The sequence below is a fragment of the Dendrobates tinctorius genome, unplaced genomic scaffold (genome assembly GCF_039654945.1).
Source record: "Dendrobates tinctorius isolate UK_male_01 unplaced genomic scaffold, ASM3965494v1 ptg000086l, whole genome shotgun sequence".
Taxonomy (NCBI): Eukaryota; Metazoa; Chordata; class Amphibia; order Anura; family Dendrobatidae; genus Dendrobates; species Dendrobates tinctorius.
Window position 1 is genome coordinate 31,812,973 of NW_027361754.1, and position 13,915 is coordinate 31,826,887.

At 47.4% G+C, this 13,915-nt stretch overlaps 1 protein-coding gene across 2 annotated transcripts in view; it reads left to right on the top strand.

Annotated features, from left to right (window-relative positions):
- Nucleotides 1–13,915, top strand: part of LOC141097827 (nicotinamide N-methyltransferase-like) — a 38,570-nt gene that overhangs the window by 6,536 nt on the left and 18,119 nt on the right. Inside the window, exon 1 of one of the 2 annotated variants that reach the window (XM_073585289.1) lies at nt 4,920–5,049. The exons of the other annotated variant lie outside the window; for it this stretch is intronic. The gene's annotated coding sequence lies outside the window, so the exon portion shown is untranslated. Of the gene's footprint in view, nt 1–4,919; nt 5,050–13,915 lie in introns of those variants that run through there. 2 annotated transcript variants of the gene reach the window in all.

Here is a 13,915-nt window from a genome sequence, read left to right on the forward strand (position 1 = left end):
CTGTTGCCCATGTGAAAATGAAAAAATTGATGCTAAATGAAAATTTTTGTTGGAAAAATTAAAATGTCCATTTTTTCTTTTCACGTTGCTTTAGTTCCTGTAAAACACCTGAAGGGTTAATCTTCTTGAATGTAGTTTTGAGTAGCTTGAGGGGTGCAGTTTTTAGAATGGTGTCACTTTTGGGTATTTTCTGCCATATAGACCCCTCAAAGTGACTTCAAATGTGAGGTGGTCCCTAAAAAAAAATGGTTTTGTAAATTTTATTGTAAAAATGAGAAATCGCTGGTCAACTTTTAACCCTTATATCTTCCTAACAAAAAAATATTTTGTTACCAAAATTGTGCTGATGTAAAGTAGACATGTGGGAAATGTTATTTAGTAACTATTTTGTGTCACGTAACTCTCTGGTTTAACAGAAAAAAAATTCAAAATTTGAAAATTGCTAAATTTTCTAAATTTTTGCCAAATTTCTGATTTTTTTCACAAATAAACGCAAAAACTATCGACCTAAATTTACCACTAACATGAAGCCCAATATGTCAGGAAAAAACACTCTCAGAATCGCTAGGATCCGTTGAAGCGTTCCGGAGTTATTACCTCATAAAGGGACACTGGTCAGAATTGCAAAAAATGGCCTGGTCATTAAGGTCAAATAGGCTTGGTCATGAAGGGGTTAAAGTCCCCATGTGATGTGGAAAATTTAGCCTCCGCATTTGGATATTTATGGATTTTCACATCAATATCCATCACCTTCACTTTCTGTCCTTTGGGGTTGTCCCTGGCAACAAGGGACCTATTGACCAAAGTCACTTTGGTCCCCTTGTCCAGGAGAGCCTCTGTTCGGCACCCATTCACAAGTACCTGGCACAATCGCAGTTTGCTGCCGGCAGTGCCCATAGTGGTGGTACAGACTGAATGGGCATACATAGAAAAATGGCAGTTCATGGGCTCAGATGTCGCAGAACAGTTGCTAGCCCCATGTCCAGGCTCATGACACTGCCATCACTCCACAACTGCAACATGACTAGACCTTGGAGCCGCTTTAGGGGAAACAGGAGTTGTGTCCCCCTCACTTTTGGGGTCAAAAACTTAGGCTGGAGCCACTCCTCCACCAACTGCACCAAGTCATTTGCCAGAGACCTGGCGGGCCAAGACTCTACATAGGATCAATAAATCTCAACTGCCCCGGAGCAGACCCCAAAGGAATAGATAGCCCCCAAACATATATTTTCGGTGAGACAAGATGAAAACACAATCGCAGGCAGAAAAATAGACTGAGCAAATGATGGGGCCCACACTGACTAGACAGGATAGGAAAGGAAAGACACTGTCTGCAATCACGCAAAAAACCCTACAAAAGTCCAACACGTCTGATGCACAAAAAACACTGAAGTCGCACGACTTCGCCCCCACTATATCAGAACTCTGGTATATTCTGAAAGTAAAGCAAAAAGAGACCAATATAACAGGGGACAAAACAAACTGGCACAAGCAGTAACATATGGGCGGTGATTCAGCACAGCCCCAGCTGGAGCTGGCTGACCCGCACAAAGCAGAGATAGACAAAACCAGATCAAATGCAAACAGAGTAGCAAATGAACCACTTAGCTGAACATGCAGGGACAGAGCAGGAGATATCAGACCTCAGGAGGCACAGGAAGAAAATCACCAGCAGGGATAGAGGGAATCGGCTGTCTTAAATCCCAATCTGAAACTCCAGATCTCCAATCATCTTCCTCATTATCAGGTGGCAAGCCTCTGTCAATCAGATCAGCTCCAGTAACCACCAGAGGGAGCCCAGAAAGAGAACTCGCAACCCCTCTGTCAATCTGACCAGCTCCACTACCTTCAGTAATCACCAGTGGGAAGTCAGAGAGAGAATTCACAACAGTACCCCCTTGAGGAGGGGTTACCAAACCCTCATCCATGCCACCAGGCCAGTCAGGATGGACCCGGTGAAAGGCATGAACCAATCTTTCGGCATGAATGTCAGAAGCAGAGACCCAAGAATTATCCTCCTGGCCATATCCCCTCCATTTGACCAAGTACTGGAGTCTCTGTCTAGCCAAACGAGAATCCAATATTTTCTCTACCTCATACTCCAAATTACCTTTAACCAATACAGGGTCAGGAGGCGCCGCCATGGGAACTACTGGCTCTACAAACCTCTTCAGCAAGGATTTATGGAACATGTTATGAATTTTAAACGTAACTGGAAGAGCCAAATTGAATGACATGGGATTAAGGATTTCCAAAGTCTTATAAGGACCAATGAATCTTGAATTTTGGAGACGCAACCTTCATCGGAATATTCTTTGAAGACAACCAAACCATATCACCCACTTTAAACCGGGGACCAATGGTCCTATGCCAGTTGGAAGACCATTGGGCTTTTTCCTGAGAGTGGGACAACTTATCCACCACTTGGTCCCAAATCTGCTGCATTCTCTCTACCACAGAATCTACGCTTGGGCAGGCCGAAGATTCCAGCTGTCCTGAAAAAAATTGAGGATGAAACCCAAAATTACAGAAAAAGGGCGACATCAAAGTGGCAGAACTAGCCCTATTGTTTAGCGCAAATTCAGCCAAGGGCAAAAATGACACCCAGTCATCCTGATCAGCAGATATGAAGCATCTCAAATAGGATTCCAAAGTCTGGTTTGTTCTCTCAGTCTGCCCATTGGTCTGAGGATAAAATGCAGAGGAGAAAGATGACTGAATTCCCAGTTTGGAACAAAAAGCTCTCCAAAATCAGGAAACAAACTGGACTCCTGTGTCCGACCAATGTTCTCAGGAATCCCGTGCAACCGAACCACCTGTTGTAAAAACAAGGGCACCAACTCAGAGGAAGATGGTAACTTTGGGAGTGGTACAAGATGGACCATCTTAGAAAATCTATCACAGATCACCCAGATAACAGTCATCCTCTGAGAGACAGGAAGATCAGAAATAAAATCCATTGAGATATGAGTCCATGGCCTTCTGGGCACCGGCAGGGGCATCAACAACCCACTAGAATGAGAACAGGGCTTGGCCCAAGAACAAGTCCCACAGGACTGCACAAAATTCCTGACATCACAAGATAAGGCAGGCCACCAAAAAGACCAAATCACCAACTCTGGTACCAAAAATACCTGGATGACGAGCCAACGAGGAACAAAGAATTTCAGACATTACTCTTTTCCTCCACTGGTCAAGGACATACAATTTTCCCATAGGGCAACGTTCAGGTGTGTCCTCCTGAAATTCCTCCAGGGCACGTCTCAAATCGGGTGAGATAGCGGAAAGAAATACACCCTCATTTAGAATGGTAGTAGGCTCGGTCACAATAAGAGAATCCGCAAAGAAACTCCTAGAAAGTGTGTCCGCCTTAACATTCTTAGTGCCCGGAAGAAAAGAGACCACAAAATTAAAACGCGTGAAAAACAAGGCCCACCTAGCCTGTCTAGGATTCAAGCGTTTGGCTGATTCAAGATAAATCAAATTCTTGTGGTCGGTGAGGACCACAACTTGATGTCTAGCTCCCTCCAACCAATGTCTCCACTCTTCAAATGCCCATTTCATGGTCAATAATTCCCGATTCCTCACATCATAGTTACGTTCAGATGGGGAGAATTTTCGAAAAAAGAAGGCACAGGGACTCATCGTAGAAGTCACAGGATCTCTTTGGGGCAAAACAGCTCCTCCACCAATCTCAGAAAGCATCTACCTCCACCTGAAATGGGAGTAAGACATCAGGTTGCCGTAGAACCAGAGCAGAAGTGAATCTCCGCTTAAGCTCCTGAAATGCCGAAACTGCTTCTGGATACCAATTCACCACATCAGCGCCCTTTTTGGTCAAATCAGTCAGGGGTTTAACAATACCAGAAAAATTACTTATAAATTTACGGTAGAAATTAGCAAAACCCAAAAACTTCTGGAGAGCCTTCAAAGAAGTGGGTGTCACGTCGCAGCCAGACTCAGGGCCTGCTGTTCCGGCGTCGGCCACTAGGAGGCGCCGGATTGACACGTCACTGCCAGACTCAGGGCCTGCAGTTCCGGTCTCGGCCACTCGGGGGCGCCGGACCGTCACGTCGCCGTCGGACTCAGGGATGGCTGTTCCTGCCTCAGCCACTGGGAGGCGCCGTGGTTCGCTCCAGGGTGAGGGTGGTGGCAGAGAGGGGGCTCCTGCGCAGGCATCTGGTGGGTGCAGGCTCCGCCCCTCTGTCAGTCATGTAGGGCTTACTGCATGTCCATCTGGCCTGGTCCGGGGGCGGTCCTGGTTACATCATCGGGCCGGGAACCTGTGAGGGAGGACCTGATCCCTCAAATACCTGGGGACTGGTCTTGCAAGCCGCCGGATATATTCTTGGTTCCCCTGCGTGTTACTGTGTGAATTGCTATAGTGTATACTCTGACCTCAGCCTGGATTCTTGACCATTCTATTGCCTGCAGTTTTTGTACCTCCGCCTCTCTTCCGACTTTTTGACGCTGACCTTTGCTTGGATTCCTGACTCTCCTTCTGCCTGCTGATTCTGTACCTTGCTGCCCTCCTAGTTTTATTGACCCTGGCCTGGACTTTTGACTCTCCTTCTGTCTGCTGATTTTGTGCCTCTGCTGCGCCCTGGTCTCAGACTCCTGCGTTTTGACCCCTTGGTTGGCCATCCTGCTCTGGTCCACTGCTAATCTAGACAGCTACCTCCTGGGCCTTGCTACAATTCCAGATCCCTGTATAGAGGTTAAGGGTCTCGGGGTTACTCGGGGTGCTGTCCCCACTGCAGCCCAGATTTGCAGACGGCCGTCACATTATATCCGGCCAAAAAAGAACTGCTTTTTGTGTATATTTCCATCATATATAAAAGCAGTCTCTTGATTTTTTTTTTTTTTTTTCCCTGAGCTGATTACCTGGCCTACACCTGCTCCAGTGCACAGCCTGAAGGAATACTCCCATCTTCCTATACCATCATGCTGCAGCCTGAAGGCTTCAAGGGAAATGCTGAGCGTCAGAAATCCACATTCCTGGGACGTCGACCTCTGGGCAGCTCTGGTCGTGCTGTCCCAGAGGCTCAGGTATTGCCTGCAAATGCGGCTAAACTTTTGTTACCCGTTTCTCTCTTATTTTCAAAGAAATCTTTGTGTGTGAAGGCCTATGTGGATTGTGGTTCCGCAGGCAACTTCATAGATTTTTTGCTTGCAAGGAAACTCGGTGTACCTCTTTTAAGGCTTAATGCCCCTATTCAAACCACGGCGATTAATGGTACATCCATTATCCAGGGTGGAGTGGAATTTGTTACTACAGAGATTATGTCAGTGGGGGCATTACACACAGAACATATGTCATTTTTTGTTATTCCCAATTTATCACATGCAGTTGTGTTAGGTATGCCATGGTTGCGCCAGCATAATCCTATTATTGACTGCACCAAGGGGATATCGTGCGCTGGAGTCCACAGTGTCAGAATCACTGTATGTTGCTGTCAGTGAACCAAATTAAAATTAAAACACCCTTTATACCATACGCATTCAGGGACTATGAGGACGTCTTTTCCATAGTGGAGTATGAGAAATTACCTCCTCATAGAGAGTATGACTGTCCTATAGACTTGGTCCCAGGTGCTCGTCTCCCTAAGGGGAGAATATTTAACCTCTCTGGTCCTGAGCATGTAGCCATGAAGGACTACATAGCGGACAGCTTGCAAAAAGGTTTTATTAGACCCTCCACTTCACCTGTAGGGGCTGGGTTTTTCTTGTAGAAAAAAAAGATGGTGGACTCAGACCGTGTATTGATTATCGTGAGCTGAACGCGATTACTGTGAAAAATCAGTAGCGCTTCCACTCATCCCTGATCTGTTTAATCAGCTACTAGGAGCCCGTTGGTTCACTAAGCTTGATCTCCAGGGGGCTTACAATCTGGTTCGCATAAGAAATGGGGATGAGTGGAAAACAGCCTTTAACACACCTCTTGGTCATTTTGAGTATCTTGTGATGCCGTTTGGGTTGAGTAACGCGCCCGCCGTGTTCCAACACTTTGTGAATGATATATTCAGGGATATTTGTGGGGTATATGTAGTGGTTTATTTGGATGACATCCTGATTTACTCCGCTGATGTTCTTACACACGTGCAACATGTCCGTTCTGTACTCCAGAGACTTAGAGAACATTCTCTATACGCCAAGTTGGAGAAATGTGTTTTTATGGCTGAGGAGGTACAATTTTTGGGGTACATGATTTCTGCTAAGGGGTTTCGCATGGATCCTGCCAAGATCCGACCCATTAGAGAATGGGTACAACCTAAAACTCTAAAAGCGCTGCAGCGATTCTTGGGATTTACTAATTACTACCGTAAATTCATCAAAGGCTTCTCTGAGATCGCCAAACCGCTCACGGATCTGACCCGGAAGGGGGCTGACGTGGTTAATTGGAAGCCAGAGGCACTTCAGGCATTTTCTGTTTTAAAGGAGTGTTTTTCTGCCAGCCCAATATTCATTCAGCCTGATCTAGATCGCCCCTTTGTGGTAGAGGTTGATGCCTCTGAGGTTGGGGTAGGTGCAGTGCTTTCCCAAGGCACTGCCTCTCTCACTCAACTCCGTCCATGTGCCTTCTTTTCCCGAAAATTCTCCCCTACTGAGAAAAATTATGATATAGGGAATCGGGAATTGTTGGCCATAAAGTGGGCCTTTGAAGAATGGCGCCACTTTCTCGAAGGTGCTAAACACCAGATTACCGTGATCACAGATCACAAGAACCTGACCTACTTGGAGTCAGCTAAAAGACTGAATCCTAGGCAGGCCAGGTGGGCCTTATTCTTCTCAAGGTTTAACTTTGTGATCACGTTTCGTCCAGGGACGAAAAATGTAAGGGCTGATGCCCTCTCTCGAAGTTTCTGGCCCTCACAAGCTGAGAACTCGGAACCAGTCCCAATACTGGCCAATGGGATCGTCGTGTCGGCCGTGTCTCTGGACCTTCTGGAGGAGATCCGTAGATCCTCAGAACCAGTCCCGGACACGACGCCCCCCCAGAAATTGTTCGTTCCGGCCCTGTTGTGTCTACAAGTTATGAAAGAGTCGCATGACTCTGTCCTGGCAGGCCATCCTGGTGTTAATAATACCGCCAGACTAGTGACCAGGAACTTTTGGTGGCCGACGGTGGTTAAGGACTGAAAGGATTACGTACTGGCTTGCGAAACTTGTGCTCATGACTGGCTCCAGTCCTTGCCTGCCCCAGAGAGTCCATGGACCCACATCTCCATGGACTTCATTACTGACCTGCCACCCTCAGAAGGGAAGACGTGTATCTGGGTGGTGGTAGACAGGTTCAGTAAGCAGTGACATTTTGTTCCCCTGTCTGGACTACCTAATGCAGAAACGCTGAGTAAATTGTTCGTCATTCATGTAATACGACTGCATGGCGCCCCGGTGAATATCGTGTCCGACCGAGGAACCCAGTTCGTTTCAAAATTCTGGAGGGTGTTCTGCAAATGGATTGGCGTTCAATTATCCTTCTCCTCCGCTTACCACCCTGAGACCAATGGTCAAACTGAGCGCACTAACCAGGGCCTAGAGTAGTATCTCCGCTATTATGTTTCGGAACATCAATCTGATTGGGTGGAACATCTCCCGTTAGCCGAATTCGCCCTAAGAATCCATCAAAACCACCCCGTTCTTCTGTAATCTTGGTTTACACCCACGTTTTGGTTCATTTTCGGCTAAGATGTCGGACCTCCCGGGGGTAGAGAAATCCATACATCACTTAAGGACCATCTGGTCAGAGGTGAACTCAAACTTAAAAGGCTCCCAAGTCAGACAGGCTTCGGCGGCAAATAAACGGCGGTCCAAGGGGCCGCACCTGGGAGTTGGGGACAAAGTTTGACTGTCTACCAAGAACATTAAACTTAAGGTACCGTCTGCCAAACTGGGCCCAGATTTATTGGTCCCTATGAGATTTTGGAGGTAATTAACCCGGTAGCCTTTCGCTTAAAGCTCCCTCAGTCCTTCAAAATACCCAATGTTTTCCACAAATCCCTCCTCAAAACGTACCGCTCCCCAATTCAACCTGTCCAGTCCCCTCCTCCTCCAGTTTTGGTCAAGGGTGCCTTGGAGTACGAAGTCCAAGGTATCCTTGATTCCCGTTTAGTGAGAGGGTCCGTGCAATACTTAGTGCATTGGAAGGGCTACGGCCCAGAGGAGAGGTCCTGGGTCCCCGCTGGTGACATCCATGCCAAGGGGTTAATTAGAAGATTTCACCTCCTTCACCCTGACAAACCGGGTTTTGAGGGTCCGGAGGCCCCTCTTAGAAGGGGGGGTACTGTCACGTCGCAGCCAGACTCAGGGCCTGCTGTTCCGGCGTCGGCCACTAGGAGGCGCCGGATTGACATGTCACTGCCAGACTCAGGGCCTGCAGTTCCGGTCTCGGCCACTCGGGGGCGCCGGACCGTCACGTCGCCGTTTGACTCAGGGACGGCTGTTCCTGCCTCAGCCACTGGGAGGCGCCGTGGTTCGCTCCAGGGTGAGGGTGGTGGCAGAGGGGGCTCCTGCGCAGGCATCTGGTGGGTGCAGGCTCCGCCCCTCTGTCAGTCATGTAGGGCTTACTGCATGTCCATCTGGCCTGGTCCGGGGGCGGTCCTGGTTACATCATCGGGCCGGGAACCTGTGAGGGAGGACCTGATCCCTCAAATACCTGGGGACTGGTCTTGCAAGCCGCCGGATATATTCTTGGTTCCCCTGCGTGTTACTGTGTGAATTGCTATAGTGTATACTCTGACCTCAGCCTGGATTCTTGACCATTCTATTGCCTGCTGTTTTTGTACCTCCGCCTCTCTTCCGACTTTTTGACGCTGACCTTTGCTTGGATTCCTGACTCTCCTTCTGCCTGCTGATTCTGTACCTTGCTGCCCTCTTGTTTTTACTGACCCTGGCCTGGACTTTTGACTCTCCTTCTGTCTGCTGATTTCGTGCCTCTGCTGCGCCCTGGTCTCAGACTCCTGCATCCTGACCTTGATTACGGGTTTTAGTTTTGACCCCTTGGTGGCCGTCCTGCTCTGGTCCACTGCTAATCTAGACAGCTACCTCCTGGGCCTTGCTACAATTCCAGATCCCTGTATAGGGGTTAAGGGTCTCGGGGTTATTCGGGGTGCTGTCCCCACTGCAGCCCAGATTCGCAGACGGCTGTCACAGTGGGCTGAACCCAATCATAAATGGCCTGTATCTTGGTCTGGTCCATTTCAATAGCAAATGGGACAAAATCCCAAAAATGAAATCCTCTGTACACCAAAAAGGCACTTCGATCCCTTAACATACAGAGAATTTTCCCTCAAAATCCGGAACACAGTCCGGACATGTTCCGCATGAGAATCCCAATCACTGGAAAAGATCAAAATATCATCCAGATAAATGATCAAAAACGTATCTACAAAGTCCCGGAAAATATCGTTCATAAAAGACTGGAAGGCAGAAGGGGCATTAGTGAGCCCAAAAGGCATCACCAGGTACTCAAAGTGTCCCTCCGGAGTATTAAACGCCATCTTCCATTCATCCCCGTGCTTGATGCGAATAAGATTTTACGCCCCCCTGAGGTCAAGCTTGGTAAGCCAACAGGCACTTTTAACTCTGGAAAATAAGTCAGAAATCAGGGGCAATGGGTACTGATATTTAACAGTGGTTTTGTTAAGGGAACGATAGTCAATACATGGCCTTAATGAACCATCTTTCTTGGCCAGAAAAAAATCCAGCACCTAAAGGTGAAGAGGATGGTCTAATATGACCCTTCTCCAATGACTCCTTGATATAACATCGCATTGCAACATGTTCGGGTACCGATAAGGCATCAACTCAATTGCACAGTCATAACTCCTATGAGGAGGCAAAGACGCAGACTTACTCTCACTGACTACATCAGAAAAATCAGCCAAATAGTCAGGAATATCATGAGACTGGGGAGAGGTGGAGAAAACAGGAGTGTCACTAAGAACACATTGACAACCCTAACTCGCCACAGACACAGATTTCCAATCTAAAACAGGATTATTAGTTTGCAACCAGGGAAAACCAAGAACAATATTATCATGCAAATTGTGCAGCACCAAAAATTTACAATTCTCTTGGTGGTCCGGGGCAACCCGCATTATCACCTGGGTCCAAAACTGGGGTTTATTCTCCGCCAAAGGAGTAGCAACAATACCCCTCAAAGGGATAGGAGTCCGCAGGGGTATCATGGGAAAACCACAACGTTTAGCAAAGTCCAAATCCATCAGATTCAAAGCTGCTCCTGAAGCGACAAAAGCCTTAGTGGAAAATGTAGACAAGGAGTAGATCAGGGTAATCGCCAAAAGGATCTTAGGCTGTACACTGCCCACAGCAAATGTGTGAGCAAAACTCGTTTCTCAGGGCAGACAGCAATAGTATGAGAGGCATCCCCACATAAAAAAACAACTTATTATGCCTTCTAAACTCCTGACGTTGCGCCCTAGACAAAACCCTATCGCATTGCATGGGTTCAGAAGTTCGTTCGAAAGACGGCAACGCCTCTCATGTAGGTTTACGTTCACGTAAACGCCGATCAATTTGAATGGCCAATGACATAGTCATCAAGACCAGAGGGAACAGGAAATCCCACCATAACATCTTTTACGATTTCCGCCAAACCCTTCCGAAAGAGAGCTGCTAGGGCATCATCATTCCATTTAGTAAGGACCGCCCACTTTTGGAATTTTTGACAATATAACTCTGCAGAATCCTGACCCTGGTTCAATGCCAATAAGGTTTTCTCATCTTGATTAATAACGTTAGGCTCATCATACAACAAGCCGAAGGCTTGAAAAAATGCATCCACATTAGCCAGAATTGGATCTCCGGGTGTCATAGAAAAGGCCCAATCCTGGGGATCGCTGCGCAGCAAGGAGATGACAATTTTAACCTGTTGCACAGAGCTCCCCGATGAGTTAGGTTTCAAAGCAAAAAATAGTTTACAATTGTTCTTAAAATTCTAAAATTTAGACCAATCCCCAAAAAACACATCAGGAGTAGGGATTTTTGGTTCAACAGCAGATGATTGAGCGAGATAGGCAGAAATTCCCTGCACTTCAGCAGCGAGCTGCTCATCATGATCAGACAATTGCTTAGTCTCCATTTAGACAAAAAATATCCTCCTACAGCCCCAGAGAAAAAAAAGAGGAAAAAATATATATAAAAAAATTCTGACACTTTCATTTTTTAAAATTCTTTCCTTCTTTAGAGTACCCTAGAGTTTGCAGTAAGACTGGTGATTCTGTTATGAATGGGTCACCGAGGAGGATAGCAGGCCCCGGCTACGCCACAGAAAACCAGAGAGGTTGGCAACTAAGCGGATTGCAGACCCCTGATCCTGTCCACACAACTAGCAGTAGCCGTGGAGCGTACCTACGATAATCCTAGACGTCTCGGCACAGCCGGAGAGCTAACTAAGCCTAAAGCAAGAAAGGGGAAATCTAAACTGCCCCGGAGCAGACCCCAAAGGAATAGATAGCCCCCAAACATATATTGTCGGTGAGACAAGATGAAAACACAATCTTAGGCAGAAAAATAGACTGAGCAAACGATGGGGCCCACACTGACTAGACAAGACAGGAAAGACACTGTCTGCAATCACGCAAAAAACCCTGCAAAAGTCCAACAGGTCTGATGCACAAAAAGCACTGAAGTTGCACGACTTCGCCCCCACTATATCAGCACTCTGGTGTATTCTGAAAGCAAAGCAAAAAGATACCAATATAACAGGGGACAAAACAAACTGGCACAAGCAGTAACATATGGGCGGTGATTCAGCACAGCCCCAGCCGGAGCTGGGTGACCCGCACAAAGCAGAGATAGACCAAACCAGATCAAATGCAAACAGAGTAGCAAATGAACCATTTAGCTGAACATGCAGGGACAGAGCAGGAGATATCAGACCTCAGGAGGCACAGGAAGAGAATCACCAGCAGGGATAGAGGGAATCGGCTGTCTTAAATCCCAGTCAGAAACTCCAGATCTCCAATCGTCTTCCTCATTATCAGGTGGGAAGCCTCTGTCAATCAGTTCAGCTCCACTACCTCCAGTAACCACCAGAGGAAGCCCAGAAAGAGAACTCACAAACCCCTCTGTCAATCTGACCAGCTCCACTACCTTCAGAAATCACCAGAGGGAAGCCAGAGAGAGAATTCACAACAGACCTCTTGTTGTGAGTTCATTTTCCCCTTCACCATTGAGGTCTGATGAACTCCCTCTTCTGGTGAAGGAAGGTAGTGAGGCTGATTACCAAGCACCTGGGCAGGATGATGATGACTGGGTGACGGGAATTACTGACTGGATATAAGGCAGCCGACGCCCTTCTGCCTTGCTGGTGATCTTTCTGAGGGATTCTAGGAGACCAGTCTGATTCCTGCTCCTCAAAAGCTAAGTTTTCTGCTCTACTTTTTGCATTTGTGTCTTGGTTTTGTTTTGCATTGTTTTCCTTGATTTCTGCCATTCCCTGCTGGGGTGAGCTGAATTCCTTTTTGCTCTGTCTTCAGAAAATACCTGAGTACTGATATAGTCTTTTTGAAGCCTAGCGTCTTCAGGGCTTTTTTCCCTATCAGCTGTTGGCTCTTGTTTTGATAGCGTTTTGGCGGATTACAGACAGCAGCTTTTCTATCCTGTCCTATCTAGTTAGCTTGGGCCCCATCATTTGCACAGCCTATCTTTCTATCTGTGTGAGTGTTTTTTCATCTTGCTTCACCGTGATTATATGTTGGGGGCTGCCAATTGCTTTGGGGTCTGCTCTGGGGCAGTTTAGATTTCCCTTTCTGTCTTTAGGCTATGTAGTTCTCCTGCTGTGATCGAGGGGTCTAGGGCACCGTAGGAACCCCCCACGGCTACTGCTAGTTGTTGATAGGTTCAGGGGTCTGCAATCCGATAGCTGCCAACTTCTCTGGTTTTCTGGACTTAGCTAGTATTTCTGTTTTTGCCTCCTACGATGACTCATTCGTAACACCTCTGTTGTGAATTCGCTTTCTGGCCTCCCTCTGGTTACTACTGAAGGTAGTGGAGCTGGTCAATTTAACAGAGGGGTTATGAACTCTCTTTCTGGGCTCCCTCTGGTGGTTACTGGAGGTAATGGAGCTGATCTGATTAACAGAGGCTTGCCACCTGATAATGAGGATGACGATTGGTGATCTGGAGTTTCAGATTGGGATTTAAGACAGCCGACTCCCTCTATCCCTGCTGGTGATTTTCTTTCTGCCTCATGAGGTCTTAGTTTCCAGCTCAGTCCATGCATGTTCAGCTATATGTTTGGGGGCTATCTATTCCTTTGGGGTCTCCTCTGGGGCAGTTTAGATTTCCCCTTTCTTGCTTTAGGCTTAGTTAGCTCTCCGGCTGTGCCGAGGCGTCTAGGATCATCGTAGGTACGCGCCACGGCTACTGCTAGTTGTGTGGATAGGATCAGGAGTCTGCAATCCGTTTAGTTACCAACCTCTCTGGTTTTCTGTGGCTCAGCTTGGGCTTGCTCTCCTCCTCCGTGACCCAATCATAACAGACCTCCCTCTGTCCAGTTTCTGTGGGTGACTGCAGTGCCGTATCAATGTCTCTACTCACAGTTTACTTTGCACAGTACATGATATATTGTAGTCCTTAAAAATGCCAGTCTTTTCTCTTGCCTGTTTCCGTGGGCAACTACACCACCATGTTAATGTCTCTTTACTCACAGCCATACGCAGTCCTTGATATCCTCTGGATTACAGCCAGAACCATATCCTCCTGTTTGCAGCTGTTAAACATGTTAGTCCTCCTTCAGGCACAAGACATCCACCTCCGGTTCACCTCCGGGCACAGGACATCCACATCCGAGACCAGTTACATTGGACGGCAGCACTGCTGTGTACGCTGCGGGTGCCAGGCTATACAGCTGCCCTGGCTGCTGGCTCCGCAGGCCTGTGTTGCCTCA